Genomic DNA, 25,567 nt, shown 5'->3' with positions numbered 1-25,567 from the left:
AAGCTTTATCAGCTGTGAAAAAAGGTGGTGTCTTGTGGTTCTTTAACAAGTCCCCACAGCCCACAGACCCTGATGGGCTGACGGGCAACACCATCTCCTACTCCCTCTAGGCACCCCATGGACTGCATCTCTTTTTCATGATTTTCCCTGCCCACCACACTGCTTCCCTGCTCTTTTAAACAAAGTTTCAGATGTTAATATTGTTAAAAAATGCAAGAGTGAGTGATGGATTCATGCTTCCCTAGGGGTAATCTGTTCTGTCAGGGGCCTCTTTTGCTGGATTTCCTTTATTAAGGATGGTGAGAATCCTCTCTTGAGCTCTGAAGCCACTCCCCATTTCTTCTACATTTTTATAAGTACAAAGGGACAGGAAGTTTCTTTGTAGCCCTCCTGGGCTCTCTATTCTCCAGGGGAGTGTAGAATGTACATGCTGTTACTCACAGGCCCTTGGGGCAGGGTTCTGTTGGACTCCTTATATCAGTGCAATAACATCTGGGAACATAAGAGCAGCTACTGTGCTGCTGCTGACAACGGATTTGTGGAAGCAACAGGAGGGCCTTCCTTCCTTCCTAGGAAGCACCTTTATGACTGCTTTTTATGTTTGAAGGAGAAGAGATGCTAGGAAAGTATTAAATGGAGGTTTACGAGCCCTTCATCATCAAATACCCTTGAGTACAAATGGCCTCATGCACTGGTTCTCAACCTTTAGTGGACATCAGACTCACCAGGGGGCTTGTTAAGACACAGAGTGCTGGGTCTTCCTCCCTGAATTTCTGATTCTGGGGTCGGTCTGGGTAGGGTCTGAGAATTTGAATTTCTAACAAATTTCTAGGTGATGCTGATGTTGCTGGCTTGAGGACCACACTTGGAGAACTACTGTCCTGGTGCTTTGTTTCCCCAAGCCAGTTACGTGGTGTAATAGAAAGACCATGGGGTTTGGGACCAGAGAGGCTTGTGTCTTATTACCTGTATGACCTTGAGCAAGTTACTTTACCTTGCTCGGGCTCAGTTCCCTCATTTGTGTTAATACACCAACCTACAAGGTAATTTACATTAAGCTCCTAAACACAGTGCTTGGCAAATGGTAGGTGTTGAAAAAAATAGTGATCTCTCGCCCCAATCACTCCTTTTCTCTCATTGCCCTGCTACCACTTAAAAAGTTACATTAATGGGAAACATTTGTTTCCACGGCATAACCTAATCTATCCTAATAAATACACACGTTTACAGATAAAGACACTAAAGACAAACAATAATTGAGACAGGATTTGGATCCAGGAATTTTTACTCTAAAGTCCATTACATCTTAACTATATGTTAACCCTTACCCAGCTTAATCAAGAAGACAAAGGAAAAAAAATTACCAATTGTGTATATAATTATAAATAAGAAATTAGAAATAACCACACATTCTGAGACTAAAGTACTATTAAACATCAGCTTTCAAAATGATATGCAAATGAACTTGGAGATTTGTATGAGAGAGGAATTTTCTAGGAAAATATAAATTTACAAAATCAACCTCAGAAGATGTAAAGACATAGAACAGAGCAACAACCACAGAACAAGTTGAAAAGATTATTGAAGATCTATCCACCCACTTCTCTGACTCCTACATCTACTGGTGTCAGGCTAAATATGTCAGGCCTAGAGTGCTTCATAGGTGAATTATTTCAAACATTTAAGTTTGGGGCAACAGATAATTCCAGTGCTATTTAAACTGTTCCAGAGCACTGAGAAGTATACAAAGCTTTCAAATTATTTTTAGAAAGGCAAAGTAACATTGTACCAAAACCTTACTAACATGGTACTAAAAAAGAAGACTAACATCCAATCTCACTTAAGATAGAGATGACAAATCCTAAATAAGTATTAAGAATACAAAATTCAGCAAAACATTAAAATATACCAAATGAAATTTATTTTCAAAAATGAACTACAGCTCAGCACTTGACATATATATTGTGATATTGTACTATATTAAAAATAGATCAAAGGAAAAAGTATACTCATCTCAATCAATGGCAAAGACATTTTAATAAAGTTCTATAACTAGTTCTCATTTGAAAACACAGATAAACACACAAACAATAAAACTCTAATAGATACTGTTTTCACCAAATAACAATAAAAAGATATTTCAAGCTCAAAGTCAGCATTAGGCTTACAGTGAAAACACCAGAAGCTTTAAAAGACAAAGTTTCCCACACATGACACTATTTTGAGACATTATTGGCTAAGCACAGTCTATTACAGTTAGGTTAAAGTATAAATAAGAGACATAAATGTTATATCAAGAAAATTAAAGGAAATAAGTTGAAAAACTATTAATACAACAAGAAATCTTAGAAATGTATCTTTTTAATAACAAAATTAATAAGGGGACACACACACACACACACACACACACACACAAAACTTGTGGTTTTTTCCTAAGATGGGATAAGAGAGAATTTATCTTCCTTTACGAAACAACTAAAAAAACTGATGAAATATATGAAACATCTGTTTTTGAGACAATGGACATTAGTCAACGAAGGACAGTGAATCCTGAGACATGGAAAACAAATGAGGTAAGTTCTACGATTGCCCAAGCTTACTGCCTTTAGAGAATTTCCAGGCTGGGGAGCTGAGAAGGGAAACCAAGCAGAGCTCAGCTGACTCCCTGAGTTGAGGAGATTGTTTTGTAAATAGAGCTAATTTGGGAATAAAAGACACATTTAAAAATCTATAATTAAAAATCTTCAAAGAGTCAAGGAAAGTTATAGCATCCATAGAATTAAACTAACGTCATAGTGAAAGGAGCAAAGACAAGAACAAATTCTTAGAAGTTTAAAATATAACAGAAGAAAAATAAAAGAGGGTTGGAAGGTAAAGTTAGAAAAATCTTCTTGGATACAGAAAAAAAAGACAAAAAAATACCTTACAAAGTAGAGAGAAAAGAAAATTGGAGGAGGGTCAATTTATTCCAGAAGTAGAAAACAAAATTCCAAGGGGAGAAGAGTATTAAAATGACACCAGTAAACATATCACAACAGAATAATCTGAGTTTCCTGATAATAAGAACCCACTGAGGACCAGTACAATGGAAAAAAAAAAAAAAAGACTCATACCAATGTGCTTTATTGTGAAATTTCCATAAACTGGAATAAAGAGAAAAATTCTAAAAGCTTCTGGAAGGAAAAATAGAGGATTCCTAGAAGAAAAAGACTAAAAACGGCATTTGTCTTCTCAATATGAAAATGGGAAATAAGGCCAGGTGCAGTGGCTCACGCCTGTAATCCCAGCACTTTGGGAAGCCAAGGTGGGTGGATCACCTGAGGTCAGGAGTTCAAGAGCAGCCTGGCCAATGTGGTGAAACCCCATCTGTACTATAAATACAAAAATTTGCCAGGCATGGTGGTGGGCACCTGTAATCCCAGCTACTTGGGAGGCTGAGGCAGGAGACTGGCTTGAACTCAGGAGGCGGAGGTTGCAGTGAGCCAAGACATCATGTCATTGCGCTCCAGCTTGGGCGACAAGAGTGAAACTTCATCTCAAAAAAAAAAAAAAATTTTATGGCTGGGCATGGTGGCTCACATATGTAATGCCAACACTTTCGGAGGCTGAGGTGGGTGGATCACCTGAGTTCAGGGGTTTGAGATCAGCCTGGCCAACATGGTGAAACCCCGTCTCTACTAAAAATACAAAATTAGCCAGGCATGGTGGAACATGCCTGTAATCCCAGCTGCTCAGGAGGCTGAGGCAGGGGAATCGCTTGAACCTGGGAGGTGGAGGTTGCAGTGAGGCCAGATTGTGCCACTGCACTCCAGCCTGGGTGACAGAGCAAGACACTGAAAAAAAAAAAAGAAAGAAAGGAAAGAGAGAGAGAAAGAAAGAAAGAAAGAGAGAGAGAGAGAAAGAAAGAAGAAAGAAAGAAAGAAAGAAAGAAAGAAAGAAAGAAAGAAAGAAAGAAAGAAAAAAGGAAGTAGAAAAAGAAAGAAAGAAAGAAAAAAGAAAGAAAGGAAGGAAGGAAGAAAGAAAGAAAGAAAAGGAAGGAAGGAGATGGGAAACAAACAAGACAATGAAGAAACACAGTTACCATTCTAAGCTGAGTGTGGCATCACACACCTGTAACCCAAGCTACTGCGGAAGCTGAAATGAGAGGATCACTTGAGCCCAGGAGTTTGAGGTCAGCCTGGGCAACATAGAAAGATTCTGTCTCTTAAAAATAAACAAATAAAACAATTTTTTAAAAAAGTAAAGAAACACATTTACCATTTTAAAGAAATCATTTGGAGGAAGGGGTTGGGAGTGAGGTTTGTTGAATTCCATACCTAGCCAAACTAACAAATCATGAGTAAAAGTGGGATAAGGATATATTTTAAGACTGGCAATGTCTCTAAAATCTATTCCCTGTGAACACTTTCTCAAAAGATACCATAGGATATGCATCTCAAAAATACGGGGTTAAACAAAGAAAGAGGAAAACATAAGACCAGAAATATAGAGATGGAAAGGAAAGTCCCAGGACCACAGTTGTGCAAATAATTCTGAGTGGAAGAGGAATAAGGAAGGTCCAGCTGAGATTTCTTCAGGAAAAGATAATTAAACTGATAGATTTTCTGAGGGAAATGATCACATGGAAATAGAGCTCACAGGGGTTTCACAATTCTTTTGGAGGGCTTGATAAGAATTATCATTGTTAACATTGTCTACTTAAACATATTAGATAAGTCTTGCTCTAATTTTTTTCATTCTTTTAAGTACAGAATTAGTTTGCAATAATTATAGTTCCCTATTGCTAAAGGAAACCTTTTAAATGGTAAAATTATGACTCACATACAATATAAAATGAATACATGTCAAAGATTTTATTTAGGCTATTAGTTAATGAGGAACTAGTAAGATGTTATTACCATCAATTAATGAGGAAACTAGTAAAACAAAGGGGAATCTGTAAAACTGACATAAATAGGCAATAAATGATCGTGAAGTGAATTTCCTGATAAATGCAAAACTGGCCACTTTCACCACGGAGAAATCAATTGAATCTCTACTGGACACAGTTCTCTTACATCTTTATGGGCAAGATTTATTTCCATTACTATCAGTTTTCTACAATTTTTAAACTTGTAAAATGGCTCAGTTCTTAGAGAATCAGATAACTGGGAAAGGTGCACTAGGCACTATGTAATATTCCACTGGAAGAATATTCGATAACTTTTTTGCTCATTTCACAGTTCTTCACATTTTTTCCTGACATACTCTTTAAATATTAAATTCTGTTTCTATTTAAAAGTATAATGGAGGAAAACATGTGTGTGCTGTTAACCAAACGAAAGGAATACATAGCTGTTTAATAACTGGGCAGAGCTGAGCTAGTAAATCTTGGAGAAGCTTATCTAAAATGCAGGTAGAGTTTTAAGAAGGTTGAGATAAACTTTAAGATTTCTTTTTTCTTTTTTTGAGACAGAGTCTTACTCTGTCGTCCAGGCTGGAGTGCAGTGGCACAATCTCAGCTCACTGCAACCTCCACCTCCTGGGTTCAAGTGATTTTCATGCCTCAGCCTCCTGAGTAGCTGGGATTACAGGTGCACGCCACCACATTTGTATTTTTGTAGAGACAGGGTTTGTATTTGTATTTTAGTAGAGACAGGGTTTCATCATGTTGCCCAGGCTGGTCTCCAACTCCTGGGATCCAGTGATCCGCCCACCTCTGCCTCCCAAAGTGCTCAGATTACAGAAGTGAGCCACCATGCCCAGCCTACTTTAAGATTTCTAAGCCCTAATAGTGACAAGAAGCCTCATTGTAATTAATTCTTATTACATTTTCTAAATATATCAACTAGAACCCTAAAGGCAAACATTTTAGTTTGTATGGTTAAATAAAATTTATGAGAGGCCATTGTTCTGGACTGAGCTCCTACAATAGGCCCCAAGAGACCAGACTAGACCAGAAAGGAGTCACTGGGGTTAGGCCAGTTTAAAACATCACCAACAAAAACCCAGGAGATTCACAACAGCCAATAGAAAAGGAGCCCAGTTGACCTGAGCCGGCATGATTAGGAAGTCCCTTCTGCTTTAACCCATACAGGGAAATGACAACTCTGCTTCTTGTTCCTTGTCTCCACTTTCTTGAGGCTTTTCTGCCTATAAGGCCCAGCCTCTCTGCTCAGCAGAGTGTCTTTCTATTTCATTGCTGGGAGGTTTCCCACTGCATGGATAACTAATAAAAGTCAATTCAATCTTCAAAACTCAATGTGTTGAAATTTTGTTCTTTGACAGTATTGATAGATATCTTTTCCAGAGCAATTGAATAGTGATGGTAGTGGTAATATAGGGAGGGAAAAAACAGGTGCCAAAAACCTCAGGGATGTAGAAACTAGTTCTTAATTTACAAATCTTGTATGTAAGACATAAAAGCTAACTGCAAAAAAAACAAACAAAAACCCACAAAGCTGAATACATAAAAGGTAGTACCTAGGTAAAATTTTGACTTTTACTGTGAAATTTTATTCTTCTATCACCTTCTTCCTTCTATATGGCCTTTAGGATGAAGACAAGAATGCAGAGTTGGTGGAGAATCCTAACTGTATGGAGGAGTTGCCTCTTAAAAGCATCAGCATTTTTGAGTAATAATGATAAAAAATGAGGGAAAATTGTTGTAAGGCTTGGAGGAAGAGTTACTGTAATTCACCTCTGAGAAATCACCAAAGCTGATTGCAATTATTAGAATATTGGGAGCAAGGAAAGGGGTTTGACACCAGCTATACAAAACTTATTTTACAAACAAAATTCCTACTTGGAAAGTGCTAACTTTAACAAGGGATTTAATAATGCCCTCCATTCAGGGTGCATATAAAATATGTGTTTTCTATATTATTCCTAATAGTGGTTTTTCTTGAAGGACAGATCCTAGGAGATGTTATATCCCCAAATATTCAGAGTAGACTTTTATACTTCCACTATTTCCTTCTCCCAAAGACCGTTTATAGAAGCAATTTATGGGGATGGATGCGGTGGCTCACTCCTGTAATCCCAGCACTTTGGGAGACTGAGGCGGATCACTTGAGCCCAGGAGTTTGAGACCAGCATAGGCAACATAGCAAGACCTTGTCCCTATTCAAAAAGAAAAAGAAGTGATTTATGGATCAAGCTAACCAAAAAAGTATGGTGAATGTTCTTTCTTTTCCAAGTTTATTGAGTGCGATGGGGAGCAGGATGAAAAGATCTGGAGGTCAGAGGAAGGGACTGAACTTGTGTGAAGGTCTCACTATGTGTCAGGCCTATTGCTGTGTAACTTATCCTTTGCTATCCTTTGAGATAAGGGTTTTTATCCCAGTTTTACAAATGAGGACACCAAGGCACTACACTGGGCCCAACACAAGATAGCTGGTTATCTGACTCCAAGATTGTACGCTGTCTTTCTGTTAGACAAAATTGCATTGCTAAAAGTATGGCTGTTGGTCTGTTCAAGTCTGGTTCCCATCTTTGAATTCCCCTTAGGAGCTCTCTTTCTTATTCCATGGGTTGTTTTCCTGTGTTGTGTGTCCTCATCCCCCAGCTAGCCTTTTCCTGAGCCCCTCCTTGGCCCCATGTCCACCTTCCCTTTTTGCATTGTCTGTGCTGTTAGCAGTAATGTACTTAAGCCCCTCTCTTGGGATAGCTGTGAACCTCCTTGAAGGTCTTCTCTCCCCTTTGACTTCTGGCACTTAGAACCCCTTCTGCTTTTCATTTGGGATTTATATCCTGCCTTCTGTTGAGTGTTTCCTTCCATACAGTTCAGGTCTTATTCAGATCTCTAAGGAGATGTAAGACCCTGAGGACAGGGATGGTGCCTTAAGGCTCTTTGAAAGTCTCTACTTCAAGTATAAGACCTTGCAGAGTGGGTGCTTGTAAACACTTGTTAAATACATGACTACAACCCTTTACAAGTTTGTCCCATGTTCTTCTCTCCACCACTGAAATGAAAATAATGGGCCAGGGGCAGTGGGTCACACCTGTAATCCCAGCACTTTGGGAGGCCAAAGTGGGTGGATCACCTGAGGTCAGGAGTTCGAGACCAGCCGGCCAACATGGTGAAACCCCATCTCTATTGAAAATACAAAAATTAGCCGGGCATGGTGGCGTGCCTGTGTGATCCCAGCTACTAGGAAGGCTGAGGTGGGAGAATTGCTTTAACCTAGGAGGTGGAGGCTGCTGTGAGCTGAGATCGTGCCACTGCACACCAGCCTGGGAGACAGAGCAAGACCCCATCTCAAAAGTAAATAAATAAATAATACATTAATTAATTAAATAAAATGGATTATAAAAAGTACTACTTTTTTTTCAGAATTCCTGCAAAAGAGATAACTTCTGGTAAATAAAAATTTTCCAAGACATGAATGAGTCATCAAGGTTTAATTTATTTCAACATTCATTCCTAAAAACAGTTTATTTGCTTTTCCACAGGAAAATTTGCATTCTCCCTGTTGTGGAAATAGGTGGGGGTTTCGGAGCAGGCTGAAGAGGGAGCTATTTTATTCAGAGATCTGCGCATTCCCCCTGTGAGAGAGGCTGACAAGGACCATGGAACTCAACCATTGTACGCAGTAGGACCACCACGCAAATGCAGCCACACTTTCTATGCTGCTCTTCCCCTTCGCTCTCTTCCTTGAGACTTCTCAGTACCATTCTGTACTTCCTACCTACACCCCTTACTTCTCTCTATTTCTGCAAAGTGAGGTCTTATGGAGCTGGCCTGGTTTCAGCATCCTTGCTACCCCTTTCTAGAATGTTCCCAGAAGAGGAGAGTCACAACCAATCTTGCCTTTTCTTCTGCATGCCTCCAGTGACGTCTGGCTGGGCTCAGTCACCTCCTGGGTATTTTCCCACAACAGAAATCCTCGCGGTAACTCTGTAAAACCCAGCTCAGCTCCTATAACCGAGATGATCCACTTTTTAAATTACGTTCTCATCATTTCCAATAAATTTCTTTCTAAAATACCACTTTGAAGACACGTAGCTTCCTATCATTATAATCTTTTTTTTTCATCTATTTGGTTCCAGGAATTGAATTTACTCACAGGCATCGTTGCCCAACTTCATGTCTGAAGGATTTAAGACAAAGCTTTTCAATCTGAAATGACAGGCTGGAAAACCAAGTGCCAGTTTTCCACGCAAAAAATCAGAGATCCATGCAACAGCTTCTTTGGCTCTGGCAGAATGGGAAAATTAGTGATTGAACACTTCTCTGGGCTCAGCCCCCTTGCCCACCAATTTGTAAATTAGGCTGAGTTATCTGCATTTTTACAGTCTCAAACCGTTTGTAGAAACATGCCATTTTGCCTTTTTAAACCCAAATAATAACGTTGCAAGAATTTGGCAGTTAAATGACATCTAGCTTTCTGATTAAAGAGAGGAAAGGAAAGCCATTAGTCTCATATCCATCCTTAGTGGGGAAATACATCTTTAAGAAATTATGGGAGAGAATAGTTCCATTTACAATCATTCAAGTTTTTTTTTTTTTCTGACAAGTCGTGCTTAATAGCAATTATCCATTTTTCCCTTCTCTTTGTGCTGTCCTCAGAATTCTTCCTGAGAAGTTAACTTTAATCTTCTGCTTTGTTTCAAAGCCTGTATTAGATTAACCTCTCTTTTTCTTTTTATTTGGGAATGACTAATTAGCAAGCAGAAATTAAATTTAAAAATTTAACTTCTCTGCACAGTAGATTTCTCAAGATCCTCAGACCCTGTAGGCAATATGAATGGATTCTCCTGTAAAGCCTTTATTTCATGTTGTGTTGTGGTTTCCAGGAAGACAAAATGCACTTTGGACCACATCAACTTGAATAACATACTGGGTGCTCTAAATGGACTCTTCTGTCCCTTCAGGATGAGATTTCAGTGATTTTAAAGTCCAGAGTATTGGAAAGAGAAGAAGAAATTTTCATAGCCTCGTGGACAAAGGAATTTGATAGAAAATACTGTAGATAATTGTAGAATTCAGGACTAGAAAGCCCAGATATGTACTGGAACTTCTTCCTTTTAAAGATTAAGACAATGAGATGCAAACCTAATTATAGTCGAAGCCCGAAGGTTTATACAGGTCTGGTTCGATTTCCCTATTAGTACTTTCTCGAATGCACTATCCTCTGGATACAGGCACAGGAATGTATGATCCAGTTACATCAGCCTGGTCTAAATTTCAATTAATTGCGCCTTCTTACCAACTGTCACCCCAAGTATCCCTCAATACCACAGTTCATTCCTTTCTGATTTCCATTTTCTTCTTTTATCTTCCTTTCCCTCCCATCTTTTATTTTATTTTGCTCTGATTGTTTTTACTTAGTAAAAGCACCACCATTTGTTGCTTCCTGGGGAAAGGGCACTTCTCTCAATTGTGGCCCCCAGCCTCTGGTCTTTTCTGTCTCTTCTCAGGATCTACCCACATCTCTAACTCAAGCTTTCATCTCTCTCAGTCACTAGCCCAAAAGAACAAGGCTCCCTAATGCTTGCTACCAACAGATGCCAGTAAAAATGGCTCCCTTTGTTCTATATGAATTTAGATAAAATGTTTGTTTTACATATGAATTGGTATCAAAAAGCAAGTTGGGTCTGTCTAAGAAAGCAAAGGCCTGATTAAGAGCAAGGTAATAGATTTAAGGATGGAGATGATCATGATGATGCCATTGATAATTACAATACCTTGCATTTCTATTGTTCTTTCCAGCATGCAAAGCTCTTTCAATTTCATCATCTCATCCCACCATCACAACCCTGGGAAATCAGTTAGGTTCGTATTAGTTTTGCCATTTTATACGAAAGCCAAGTCTTGGGTAAGTAAACTGATGTGCCTCAGGACCTCACTCCAGGAAAGAGAAAATCAGTGTTCAAACCCATGTTTTAGGATTCTGAGCCCCAGAATGTTCTGCTTCTCTGGAATACAGTCTGATGAGATTGTGAATCAAAAAGATACCTCACTGCCCGGTAGTATAGGTAATTATATTATCACAAAGGTTTTGGGTAAACATAATGGAGAAAACAATGTTGACAGGCCGATAAAATGGGAATAGCTCACTAAAGGAGATTGTGTAATCTTTCCTTCATGGAGGATTTATCTGAAACAACAGGTTTCTAGTATTCCCTACAGCATTCCAAACCCTGTTTCCAGAAGACAATTTGCCAATAGGTATCAAAAACATTAAAGACATGACTAATGGTAACCTCAGACAAATGACTCAGCATCTCCAAAGTCAGTTTCCTCATCTGTAAATAGTAGGGTTTGGGGGAGGATTAAATAATATTTTGTAAAGTACCTGGCACAGAGGGTGTATTTGATAAATATTGTCAATGTTTTAAGAGTAATGATGACAATATTTTCACTTGTAAGAGGAAATAAGCACAAAGATTTTGTGATAAAGACATTCTTTGCTGTGTTTTTACAAGTACTAGTGAAAAGTTGGAAACAACCTGATTCCAGCAGTAGAGAATTGGTAGAATAGGGTCTGCTGGTATATCTAGCAGCCTAGATTATTATTAGGCAGTCATTTAAAAGGACACAAAATATGTTATTACTTGGCAAGATGATCTTGATTTATTGTATTTTAAAAAACAAGTTTAGAATGTTAAATACAGTGTGCTTTTTTGTTATACGTAGATATGGGTAAAAATCTGGATGGGTTTACATCACTATCTTAACAGGTATTGATCCTGGAGAGAGAATTATGAATACCTTTTACTTTATTATTTTTGCTTCTCTGTATTTAAGTTTTTTCAACAATAAACATGTACATCATTTAAAATAAAATTATATTTATTTTTAAATTTCAGGCTTTCTTACTTACCCTTCTCTCCCTCAGTTTATCAGATCTGTGCTGCAGGGCACTAGAAGCAGACAACATTCACTAAAAGCCATTTACTAAACATTCACTAAAATAACAAGTATTAATACTTTTTGAGTATCTACTATTGCCCAGGCACTGTTCTAACCAGATGGACAAAACTGCCATCAGAGAGCTTAACTTTAGTGGAGGGAAGACCCAAAATAGACACATGAAGAAGGGAGAGTAGACCCCACATCCAGAAAAGATGAAAATTTCTATTCCTCCTAGCAACGCTTGCTTCCCACTCCTACAAGCACCCTGCAGTCTGAGATCCAACGTCATTTCTTTGGATAAAGGCCACTTATCTTGTAAAGCGAACAGTCTGCTTAAGTGTAACATGCTGTGTCAATACTGGTAATTTATACCTTGGTGTGAGTCATTTCCTGAGAATAGATTATCTGACCATAAAGGGAAAAGGGCTGGGAGTGAAAGTACACTGAAGAAAAGGCAAGGGAGGGGAGGGGAAAAGGAATCTGGCTTCAAAGCTTCCCAATTTTAGAAAAGTAGAGGATGTGAAAATGGAGTGGGCTGGGGTGGAGTCTTGGTGTGCCACCGACACAAGTGGAGAAGGAATGTGCAAGTGGGGTCAAACTTCACACATTTCTCTAGGTTTTTAGGAACTGATCTTGGTTCTAGCAGCTTTTCTATAGATCTGAACACAAATGTCACTTCCTCTTCTCTTTCCCTGTTCTTTTCTCCTCCTCTGACTTCCCGTTTTATTGTTCGCCAGCAAATCCATCTTTTTTTTTTTTTTTTTTTGAGATGGAGTCTCACTCTGTCGCCCAGGCTGGAGTTCAGTGGTGCGATCTCGGCTCACTGCAACAGCTCTCTCCCGGGTTCAAGCGATTCTCCTGCCTCAGCCTCCCTAGTAGCTGGGACTACAGGTGCCCGTCACCACACTCGGCTAATTTTTGTATTTATCGTAGAGATGGGGTTTCGCCACATTGGCCAGGCTTGTCTCGAACTTCAGGTGATCCACCTGCCTTGGCCTCCCAAAGTGTTGGGATTGCAGGTTGGAACCACCGTGCCTGGCCAAATCCACCTTTTACATGTTGTTGTTTTTTAATGTTTGATTTTTTAATTTTTGAGATGGAGTCTCGCTTTGTCACCCAGGCTGGGGTGCAGTGGTGCCATCTCAGCTCACTGCAACTTCTGCCTCCTGGGTTCAAGTGATTCTCCTGCCTCAGCCTCCTGAGTAGCTAGGACTACAGGCATGTGCAACCACACTGGGGCAATTTTTGTATTTTCAGTAGAAGATGGGGTTTCACCACCATGTTGGCCAGGCTGGTATCGAACTCCTGACCTCAAATGATCCACCTGCCTCAGCTTGGCAAAGGGCTGAGATTGCAGGCATGAGCCACCGTGCCTAGCCAAAGTGTAGTTTTAATGTTATCTGTGCAATAAGGCTTGATCCTCCCACACTCTACCTCTTTTCTCACCCCTAGTTGGGCAGAAATTCTCTGGATTCTCTGACACCACTTTATCAGATAACAAGACTCCAAGTTAATCCTATGCAACAATTACTTTCTACACTGAGTTGTAGTTATAAAAGTAAACACTGTCTCGCTTACAGGAGAAGATGATCGTTAAGGGTAGGGTCTATGTCTATGAATCTTTGTATGGTTCAATAACAACATTAAGGAAACACCAGACTAAAGTCATTATCCTCATGGTGGCACAATTTGCGGTACATATTACAGGTTTAATAAGTATTTGTTGGATGAATTGAATGAATGAATGAATGAACCCAACATTTTCTTCTTACAGGTGCCACTCAGCCATCCACGCTGGGATTTGACTCAACAGCAAGTTGCCAGGGAAACAGCCAGATTAGATCCTACGACATTTCTTTGTTCCATTCCCATTCTCACTTCTAGACCACATCACCTGGAAGGAGATAAAACCCTGGATCTGGAAGAATTTGGGATGCTGGGCAGTATTTAACCCAAATAGAGGGGCTAGCTGCCAGTCTGACTGTCTCGGCGGAGTAATACTGCAGTAATTATGTGATAGTCTTGTGTATATCAAAAGAATATTTGATGTCCTGAGGGCAGTGGAGAGCATGAGAAAGAAAAATACGCCTGGATGGAGACATTTAAAATACTAGCTAGGTGTTTAACAACTGCGTTGAATTTAATATGTTTCAGTTGCATGCCTGCTAGGACTCTTTTCCCTCCACCCAGACTCAATTGTCTTTTAAGGCACTTGAGCTCTAGCAAGGAGAGAGGTTTGAACCTCTGGTATGTATATTTATAGACTGTTAGAGACATGAGAGCAATCACAATAATTCCTGGAGTGAATTTCCTCCCCTCCTGTAACCTAAATAAATTTCACTCAGCAGTGTGGGTACTCGAATCCTTTCCTCACCCTTGCCATATCTGACACCCTTTATTGTTTCCCTAGCAACTGCACAGCATGGGGAGGCTATAAAAGGAGCAACAATAAACAAAATGAATTACAACAAAGGTGACTAGCTGGCAGAATTAGCACAGTGGAGGGTGGAGAGGTTTGATCTCACATAGACTTTTCTAGTATTTCTCCTTTTCTCCTCTCCGAAGACCCTTGGCTCTGTTATTTCTCATAGCACTAGAGAGCTAGCATTGATAACTCCCAGCTTTTAGAAAGCTAGCTCAAAAAGAGATCAGAGAGTTAAGAGTGACTTTTCCTAAGTCCAGGCGTGGTGGCTTATGCCTGTAAACCTAGCACTTCGGGAGGCCGAGGCAGTGGCTCACTTGAGGTCAGAGACCAGCCTGGCCAACATGGTAAAACCCTTTCTCTACTAAAAATACCAAAAAAATTAGCCTGTATGTGCCTGTAATCCCAGTGACTGGAAGGCTGAGGCACAAGAATCACTTGAGCCCAGGAGGTGGAGGCTGCAGTGAATTGAGATTGCGACATTGCGCTCTAGCCTGGATGATAGAGTGAGACTTTCTCCCCCACAAAAAAGAATGACTTTTCCTAAATCATGAGGCTTGACCCTAATTATTTTTTCAGATAGTTTGCATTTAATTCTGTTATTGTTATTTATTTCCAGTATTCCAGTGGTACCACCAACACCGGACAACATTCACAGAGAAGGTGGTGTTTATTACATTTTAAAAGGTCTAGTCTTAATACATGTTAGAGTTGAGGCATCTGGTCCTGCTTTGTATGATTTCCTCATTCTATTCTACATGATGTGCTTTGTTCTTTGTTGGGATCTTTTGTTGTTGTTGTTTAGTTCCTTATCAAGAGTGACTAAATTATAGCAACACACACCTATGGGATATGATGTAATCATTTTCCTTCGTCATCCAACATTTACTGTGTTCCAGGCACTGATCTAGGTCTTTGGAATACTGAACAAACAGATGAAAATCTGTGCATACCTCTTAGCTGGGAGAAGAACGGTAAATACTAACTCTAGTAAATTAAGTAAATTACATAGTATACTAGAAGGTCACTCCACTTTATTTAAGAAAATAAAGTGTATTTAAGGGGAAGGGAGAGTGGGACACAACATTTTAAATTTAAAATAGGGTTTGCCGGGTGGACCACACTGAAAAGGTGACATTTGACCAAAGGGTTGAAGGAAGTGAGGGACAGGGTGGTCTGGGTCTTTGTGGAAGAGTTTTTAGACAGAGGGGCCCAGCTGTGGCAAAGGTCCATGGTTGGTGGCAGCCTGCCTGGTGTGTTTGCGGAGGAGTGTGAGCAGGAGCTCAGGCTGTGGCATGGAATGAATGGGAGAAGGAGTAGGAGATGCAGCTGAGGGGCAGCAATGGGGTGGGCTTGTCAGGTAAAAAGAGGACTTTGACTTTGAGGCAAATGAGACTGTTCAGAGGATGTAGGCAGGGAAGTGACATGCATTTTTTGTTTTAAAAAATCTTAAAGAGAACAGGAAGAACATTTAGGAGGCTACCATAATAATCTAGGCTAGAGATGGTGAGGCTTCGACCTGGTGGTGGCCCTGGATCGGGGGACAGTTCAGATTCTGGGTGTATTTTGAAAGTATTGCTAAAAGATTTCCTGATGGATTAGATGTAGAGTAAAAAAAAAAAAAACTCAATATGATACATATGTATGTTTGCTTGGTTATAGTGAAGCATGGTAGATAGAATACATACCAAACCATTAATAACAGTTATCTGGAGGGCAGGGAAGGATAGAAGGGGAGGAGACTTGGCCTTATAGGTAAGCGTACATTTCAATATTGTTCGGCCTGTTGCAAATCACACTGTTGTTTTGTGGTTTTAAAGCACAACCCAACAACTTATTTGTAAAAAGACTATCCCTGATGCTCATGTGACTTAACCTTCTCACCTGTGTTTAAATCTTGGTGGGGCTCACTCAGTAATTTGTCCCTGGCCCATTCACCAGTCCTGAAAGCAGAGTTTTGGCTGTCCATGCTGGGTTTTTCCATCATCTGCCAAGTGCTTGGCACTGTAGAGAATAATATGTACTTTTTGGCCCCACATATATTAAATACAAATAAAGAGAGAAAAAATCTTCTCTGAACACTTTTGCTATCTGTGGTGGCACTGAGGGCTATAGAGAAACGCCTCAAGCAATGTTGCCAACCGAATGCCTATGGCTACACGCAGTTGCCTCTTAATACCTAGCATCATTAATACAGAACAAAAAATGAGGCATGATCCTCCCCAGTCTCTAAGCTATGAGATGGAGGCTCAGAGATGGGCTTGCTGACATTTCCTCTCCATTGAAATTTCTTTCTTACATTTTCTTTTCTTTCTCTTTCTTTTTAGCTATTGCAGGTCTGATGAAGCAGAGATGAGACTCACAGAAGACAGCTGCTGCTTTGCCCTGTGACCGAGGTCCTCCACAATCATTGCTGCTCTGCTTACAGAATTATTATCATGGTGAAAGGAAGGAGTGCTTTCCAAAGTGTGAAGAGTTATGTAGTGATTGTTTATCCCTTCCATGTGGGCTGGGGGTAGTCAGGGAGGGTCCATTTGCTGTCCACATTTGGCATAAAAATACCTCCAATGTGCTAAAAATATTTGTCATCCACACAGAGAAATCTGCAAGTCCTCACCACGGAGCCTTGAAAAGGAGGTCACAGAAATATCTGGAGCAAAGGACTTCCTCTCACTTGTCTCACCTAATAGCAATCTTAGAATAAAGGTTTCTCACTCCTAGGCCAAGATCTGGGTTTTTGCATTTTCACACCAGATTTTGTTCTGTGTTCTGCTTACTCTGCTTAAATGCATGTGCAAATGAGGCACTCAACATCACTCCCCATGAACCCAAGATTCTTCTGGGCACGTTGGCACATCATCATACCCAGGGGGACAGTTCGGACTCCTCTTGTCAGGTGTTGCTTATTCGTCATCAAATTTGCCAGAGCCTCCCAGGTGCCATTCCCACCCAATGCTACCGTTCTGCACAGAGGTCCTGTTTGGTACTGTGCCACTCTTGACCTTTTTCTCTCCTAGTAGTAGTTTAGTTTGTGATGGGTTAAACAATTCCTTTTTAATAATTGTAAATGACTTCTATTTATATTTGCTTTTTTGAAAGACGTTTTAGTTACTGAGGCAAGCCTTTTATAAGTCCTCAGCACTGTGTGTCTTGAGTTTACAAAGCACACTGGTAAGAGACAACTCAGGTCTAGAGCAATGCACTTCTTTACCTTTTCTCTTTTTTTTCCTTTCAGTATGTACAAATTCAGTTGTTGCCTATTCCCTAAAAGTAATTTTCCCAGAACTTCTCTTATTTGTGACAAAACTCCTAATTTCTTCTTTCAGCTCTGTTTTTGATTTTTTTTTCACTTTTTACTTTTACATTTTTATTGATTTTCCCATTGATTGCACATATTAAAAGAAACCAAAGGGCTAGTTCCTGCTCCTGTCTATTCTAACTGAGGCTGTATTACTCTGCTACTGAAAGAAAATGAAACTATATTCCTAAAGAGTATGCTGGCTCTGAGAGCTTGGGTACCTTCTCACACTGTCTTAGTTTACCCACTTGGAACTGTAACTCCGGGGCAAAATTGAGTTTGACTCTAATGCTTACTCACTAAATAGCCTTCTTAACTTCATCATTATTATTTTTCTTTTTTGAGACAGAGTCTTGCCCTGTCACCCGGGCTGGAGTGCAGTGGAGTGATCTCAGCTCACTGCAGCCTCTACCTCCTAGGTTCAAGCAATTCTCCTACCTTAGCCTCCTGAGTAGCTGGGACTACAGGAGTGCGCTACCATGCCCAGCTAATTTTTTTATATTGTTTTAGTATAGACAGGGTTTCACCAAGTTGGCCAGGCTGGTCTTGAACTCTGACCTCAGGTGATCCGCCCACCTCGGCCTCCCGAAGTGCTGGGATTGTAGGCTTGAGCCACTGCACCCGGCCTTCATTATGTTTTTGATCTCAGCTCTGTACTTAATCATTTTAGTACCACGGTTAGTAAAATAACTATTCAATTGTTCAGTGGGATGTGGTCTTAGTCAGTTTGGGCTGCTATAGCAAAATTCCTTAGACTGCTTAATTTATAAACAATAGAAATTCATTGTTTACTGCTGGGTGTGGTGGCTCATTCCTGCAATCCCAGCACTTTGGGAGGCTGAGGCAGACCTTCAGAGCAGAAGGTCTGCTAAGGTAAAAGTATTACCATGGTTGTTATAATTAATAATATCTGACACCTCAGCAACATGAACATATGTGGACTCTCCCCTGCCAATCTTTTAACTTCTGCTTGTAATGTTTTTGACATAGGTTTTCTGTGCACCAACCAAATGCATACTCTGGTGGAAAGACCCCTGAAGGATCTAACTTGAGTTTTGGCCTTGCCATTAACATGTATGAAGTCAGCCAAATCAATTGATCTTATCTTGAAGCCTGTAGAATCCATAATCCACAAAAAATAACAATAATTTTTTACCAGAAAAGGGTTTTCATCTTTTGAGAGAAGATATTTGGGGAAAACTTATCCATATAATTTCCATGATATCAGGTGATTGTCAGCTCTTTACTACCTTTTCTGCAATGTTGATAAGGATAATATTAAGGAATTATAAGTTAATTATTTATAACTGTTTCTGAAAAAAAACAAAGGAAGTTAAGTAAACAGGATTATTTCCCCAATTTTAGAGACCATTAGGGGTCTAAAATCAAATATTAAAAGTCTGTCTTACCTAAAACTTTCATAAATTTCTAGCAAATGAAAGTCATAAATATGGTGGTTAAAAGCATAGGTTCTAAAGCCAGAGTGTCTGGGTTCCAAGGTTTGCTGTGCCACATGGGTGACCTTGGGGAGTTGCTTAACATCTATTTTCTCATCTGTAAAATGGGAATGATAACAATAAGCAATTCACAAGGCATTTGAGAAGATTTAATAATGGTCATTGTTTCTTGAGCATGTCCTGCTTACTGAACACTTTCTCTTTCTAAGCACTTAATTTTCACAACAACTTCAGGAGTGTTATTGGTATAAATAAGTGAAGTCATGCATGTAAGGCCCTTAAAACTGTGCCTGGCTATTCTAAGATTCAATCAAGACTACTTAGTATTTTGCGTCCATAAAAAGGGGGCAAAGTAAAGTCAGTATGCCTTGGAGTGAAATAAAGAATTTAACAGGGCTGCGGGGAGTGGGGGAAGATATTTCAATGTAAGCCAACATCCATGATCTTACTTATGAAAGGATTTCATCTGAATTGGTCATCAAGCTTCTGCTAAATGAAATGAGCTGGAGAGCTATAACTTAAGGTTATAATTAAAGGGAGAATTAAAACATAGAGGCCTCACAGAATGCTATGCATACTGGCTTTTACTTTCCTTCTTTCTAAATGCACCTTAAGTGTATATTGGATTAAAATGGTGAAAAAGCAGTGACCCAGGAGTTTGTGACCAGTGTGAAGCAGGCTGGATAAAATTCAAAGTGATGAAGGGGGCTTAAAAAATGCTAGGGCAGACTTCCAGTTTCTGGTCCAGCACATAAGGAGCTTGGAAGTCACCACTCTGTCTTAACAAGTAAAATGCTGAACAGACTGAAAAATCAATAACAGAAGTGAGGTCACAGGGCAAACTGCTGTCCCCCAGTTGGAGAGACAGACAGGCAAATACAGAGAATCACAACTTACTAGAGCAGAAACCCAGGAGCAGAGACTTCCATGGGAATCAGTGCTGGGGTAGAAAGACAAAACTGTGATGGACCAAAGCTGGAGGCTCAATGTGGACAACCTGATGAGTTAAAACCCTCAGGGGGATCCAGCCATGATTGGGGTGGGGTGTACACTTTTCTCAGTTTTACCTCTAGTAATGTAACCGGATTCTCACAGTGAGTATTGGAGAAAAATTCCCTCATGCTTCTGGCAGGGGGAGGGGAAAAACAGCCGTTTGGAAAGATGCCAGAGCATTTTGTTCTTCTTAACAAGGCCTGTCCTCAGGGAAACTATTTAACCAGAGCCTAACCTGCTGGAATTTTACCAGAGCCTGACTGACCTGGGAGAAGGGAACTACCTACCTCTAGCCTTTTCTAGCCACCCTGTCCCACCTGTGAGTGGGGAACACCGACAAGCATTTGTAAAGTTCATAGTCTAGAGGCACAGGGTTATTAAAAGACTATGACCTAATTGTAAGGCTATAGAATGTTTCTCCTTCCTCCGCAGCTTACCACCACATTACTAAGGGCCCATTTGCACCCGTTCTTTTCTCCCCGTACCTCATGACTGACTATCAAAAATTTACAAGGTATACGGAAAGGCAAACAACCACAGTTTGAAAAGACAGCAAGCATCAGAACCAGACTTAGATACCCCAGGGATGTTGAAATTATCAGACTGAAAATTTAAAATAACTATGATTAAAATGTCAGGAATCTAATGAATAAAGTAGGTAGGATGCAAAAATGGTTAGGCAATGCAAGCAGAGAGATGAAAATCCTAAGAAAAAATTTAAAAGAAGTACTAGAGATCAAAACACCATAACAGAAATACGGATTGCTTTTGATAGGCTCATTAGTAGACTGAATGAGGCTGAGAAAGAATCTCTGAACTTGAGGATTTTTTCAATAGAAACTTCCAAAACTGAAAAGCAAAGAAAAATACTGAAAAAAAAACAAAACAAACCCAGAATACAATACCCACCAACTGTGAGACAACTAAAAAGGTATACCACGCAGAATAGGAACAGCAGAAGAAGAAAGAGAGAAAGAAACAGAAGAAATATTGGAAGCAATAATAACTGAGAATTGGCCTGGCTCACACCTGTAATCCCAGCACTTTGGGAGGCCCAGGAAGTCGGATCACTTGGGGTCAGGAGTTCAAGACCAGCCTGGCCAACATGGTGAAACTCCATCTCTACTGAAAGTACAAAAAAATTAGTCAGGAGAGGTGGTGGGCACCTGTAATCCCAGCTACTTGGGAGGCTGAGGCAGGAGAATTGTTTGAACCCGAAAGGTAGAGGTTGCAGTGAGCTGAGATCGCACCACTGCACTGCAGCCTGGGCAACAGAGCAAAACTCTTGTCTCCAAAAAAAACAAAACAGAAAAACTTGAGAATTTCCCCCAGATTAATGTCAGACACTAAACTCAACCTGATAAAAGATATGTATGGAAACCCTACAGCTAACATCATATTCAATTACAAGAAACCAGATTTCCCAACAAGATCAAGAACTAGGCTAGGATATACCTTTTCACCACTCCTTTTCAAGGTCATACTGGAAGTTCTACCTAATGCAATAGGATAACAAAGGAAACAAAAGGTATACTGATGAGGATAAAATAAATAAAACTATCTTTGTTCACAGATGATAGGATTGTCTGTGTCGAAAATATGAAAAAAATAAACCAAACAAAAACAAAAATCCTTCCTGGAATTGATAAGCAATTATAGCAAGCTTGCAAGATATGAGGTTAATATAAAAAATTAATTGCTTTCCCTTATACCAGCAATGAGCAAGTAGAATTTGAAATAAAAAATATAATATCATACTGTTTACATTAGCACCCTCAAAATAAAATACTTAGGTGTAAATTATAACAAAATATGTAAAAAATCTATATGAAGAGAACTACAAACTGCTTTAAAAAATTAAAGAGGCTGGGCGCGGTGGGTCATGCCTGTAATCCCAGCACTTTGGAAGGCCGAGGCGGGCGGATCACGAGGTCAGGAGATCGAGGCCATCCTGGCTAACATGGTGAAACCCTGTCTCTACTAAAAAATACAAAAAATTAGCCAGGCGTGGTGGCGGGTGCCTGTAGTCCCAGCTACTCAGGAGGCTGAGGCAGGAGAATGGCGTGAACCTGGGAGGCAGAGCTTGCAGTGAGCTGAGATCGCACCACTGCACTCCAGCCTGGGTGACAGAGAGAGACTCTGTCTCAAAAAAAAAAAAAAAAGAAAAAAAAATTAAAATTGAAGAAGAACTAAATAAATGAAGAGTTATTCCATATTCATGGATAAGAAGACACAAGAGTGTCAAGATGTCAGTTCTTCTCAACTTGATCGGTAGATTCATTGCAATTCCAATCAAAATCTCGGCAAGTTATTTTGTAAATTTTGACAAATTAACCCTAAAGTTTAAATGAAAAGGCAAAAATCCCAGAATAATCAACACAATATTGAAGAAGCAGAACCAGGTTGGAGGACTGCCATTACCTGATCTCAAGATTTACTGTAAAGCTACAGTTATCAAGACAATGTGGTACTGGTGAAAGAAAAGACAAACAGATAAATGTAACAGAAAAGAGAGCTTAGAAACAGAGCCACCTAAATGTAGTCAACTGGTCTTCGACAAGGGAGCAAAATTAACACAATGGAGAAAAAGTAGACCTAAGTATAAAATGCAAAACGATGAAATTCCTAGAAGATAACTAAAAAAAAATCTAGGTGACCTTGGGTTTGGTAATTACTTTTTAGATACAACCAAAGGCATAATACTTGAAAAAAACAATTGATAAGCTGGACTTCATTAAAAATAAAAATTGCTCTGCAAAAGACAGTGTCAAGAGAATGAGAAGACAAGCCATAGACTGGGAGAAAATTTGCAAAAGACATATCTGATAAAAGACTGTTACCCAAAATATACGAAGTACTGTTATAACTCAGTCAATCAGAAAATGAACCACCCAATTAAAAAATGGCTAAAGATCTTAACAGATACCTCACCAAAAAGATATGCACATAACAAATAAGCACATGAAAAGATGCTCCACATTTTATATCATTAGAAAAATGCACATTAAAACAACAATAAGATACTACTATTAGGTTGGTGCAAACACAATTGCAGTTTTTGCATTGTTGAAATTTGCTGTTCATATTGGAATACATTCTTAAATAAATGTAGTTACGTTATACACCATTTTAATGTGCATTCTTGCTTTATGTTTCTTTTGTTAATGACTTACTAATTGCTCTTTATTTTATATTTATTTTAGACTATGGAAATGATGTTAGTCAAAAAGCAAATGATGATGATTATTATTTTATTTTATTTTTCCACAAGTTATTGGGGTACAGGTGGTATTTGGTTACATGAATAAGTTCTTCAGTGGTAATTTGTGAGATCCCGGTGCACCCATCACCCAAGCAGCATACACTGCACCATATTTATTGTCTTTTATCCTTCACCTCCCTTCTACTCTTCTCCCCAAGTCCCCAAAGTCCATTGTATCATTCTTACGTCTTTGCATCCTCACAGCTTAGCTTCTACATATCAGTGAGCTCACAGCTTAGCTTCTACATATCATATGATGTTTGGTTTTCCATTTTTGAGTTATTTCACTTAAAAAGAAAATTTGAGTGATTTTCTTATTCGCGTTCAAAATGGGTTGTAAAGTAGTGGAGACAACTCACAACATTAACGGTGCATTTGGCCCAGGAACTGTTAACCAACTTAACAGGACAGTGGTGGCTCAAGAAGTTTTGCAAAGGAGACAAGAGCCTTGAAGATGAGGATCATAGTGGCCGGCCATTGAAAGTTGACAACAACCAGTTGAGAGCAACCATCGAAGCTGATCCTCTTACAACTGCAGAAGTTGCCAAATAACTCAATGTCGGCCATTCTGTGGTCATTTGGCATTTGAAGCAAAATTGGAAAGGTGAAAAAGCTCGATAAGTGGGTGCCTTATCAGCTGAGTGAAAATAAAAAAAAATCATCATTTTGAAGTGTCTTCTGTTATCCTATGCAACAACAACAAACCATTTTTTGATCGGATTGTGATGTGCAATGTGAAGTGGATTTTATACCACAACCGATGATGACCAGCTCAGTGGTTGGACCGAGAAGAAGCTCCAAAGCATTTCTCAGAGACAAACTTGTACCAAAAAAGGGTCATGGTCACTCTTTGGTGGTCTGCTGCCAGTCTGATCCACTACAACTTTCTGAATCCCAGCGAAACCATTACGTCTGAGAAGTATGCTCAGGAAATTGATGAGATGCACTGAAAACTGCAATGCCCGCAGCCGGCACTGGTCAACAGACAGGGTCCAATTCTTCTCCATGACAATGCCCAACCACATGTCATACAACCAATGCTTCAAAAATGGAATGCATTGGGCTACAAAGTTTTACCTCATCCACCATATTCACCTGACCTCTAGCCAACTGACTACCACTTCTTCAAGCATATTGACAACTTTTTGCAGGGAAAACACTTGCACAACCAGCAGGATGCAGAAAACGCTTTCCAAGAGTTTGTTGAACCCTGAAGCACAGACTTCCATGCTACAGGAATAGACAAACGTTTCTCCTTGGCAAAAATGTGTTGATTGTAATGGTTCCTATTTTGATTAATAAAGATATGTTTGAGCCTAGTTATAATGATTTAAAATTCACAGTCAAAACCACAGTTACTTTTGCACCAATCTAATATACACCTCTTAGAGTGTCCAAAATCCAGAATATTGACAATACCAAATGCTGGCAAAGGTGTGGAGCAACAAGGACTCTCATTCATTGCTGGTGAAAATGCAAAATTGTATGGCCACTTTGGAAGACAATTTGTTGGTTTTTTATAAAACTAAACATACTCTTATCGTATAATCTAGCATTCGTGCTCCTTGATATCTACCCAAAGGAGCGGAAAATTTATGTCCACCCAAATGCCTATATGTGGATGTTTATAGTAGCTTTATTCTTAATTGCCAAAACTTGGAAGTAGCCAAGATGTCTTTTGGTATTTAGATGACAAACTGTGGTACATCCAGACAATGAAATATTATTTAGCACACACAAAAATGAACTATCAAGTTACGAAAAAACACAGAGGAGGCTGAAATGCATATTCCTTATACATACTGTATAATTTCAACTACTATATGACATTCTGGAAAAGGCAAAACTATGGAGACAGTAAAAAGATCAGTGGTTGCCAGGGCTTAGGTAGAGAAAGGCAGAACACAGAGGATTTTTAGGGAGTAAAGCTATTCTGTACGATAATCTAATGGTGAGTACATGTCATTAAATGACTGTCCAAATCTACAGAATGCACGACATCAAGAGTGAATACTTATATAAACTGTGGATTTGGGGTGATAATCCACAGTTTATATACATTTACATGTATATAAACTACATGTAGTTCTCCAAACATAACCACTGAACTACTCTGGTGGGGAATAGTAAGTGCAGGGGAATCTATGCATGTGTGGGGGAAGGGGCTGTACAGGAAATCTCTGTACTTCTTGCTCAATTTTGCTGTGAACCTAAAACTGCTCTAAAAAATAAAGTCTATTAAAAATAAAAACAAGGGGGCAATTCTCAAAATTTTCAGTTTCAAGACTCTTTTACA

At 39.4% G+C, this 25,567-nt stretch overlaps 1 pseudogene; it reads left to right on the top strand.

Annotated features, from left to right (window-relative positions):
* The first annotated feature begins 2,519 nt into the window (after window positions 1–2,519).
* On the top strand, window positions 2,520–24,570 carry LOC129144366 (histone-lysine N-methyltransferase SETMAR-like; annotated as a pseudogene).
* Window positions 24,571–25,567: the final 997 nt, after the last annotated feature.

This window comes from Pan troglodytes, chromosome 5 (genome assembly GCF_028858775.2).
Source record: "Pan troglodytes isolate AG18354 chromosome 5, NHGRI_mPanTro3-v2.0_pri, whole genome shotgun sequence".
Taxonomy (NCBI): domain Eukaryota; kingdom Metazoa; phylum Chordata; class Mammalia; order Primates; family Hominidae; genus Pan; species Pan troglodytes.
The sequence above is the reverse complement of the archived record's forward strand: the minus strand, read 5'-3'. Positions and strand labels throughout refer to the sequence as shown.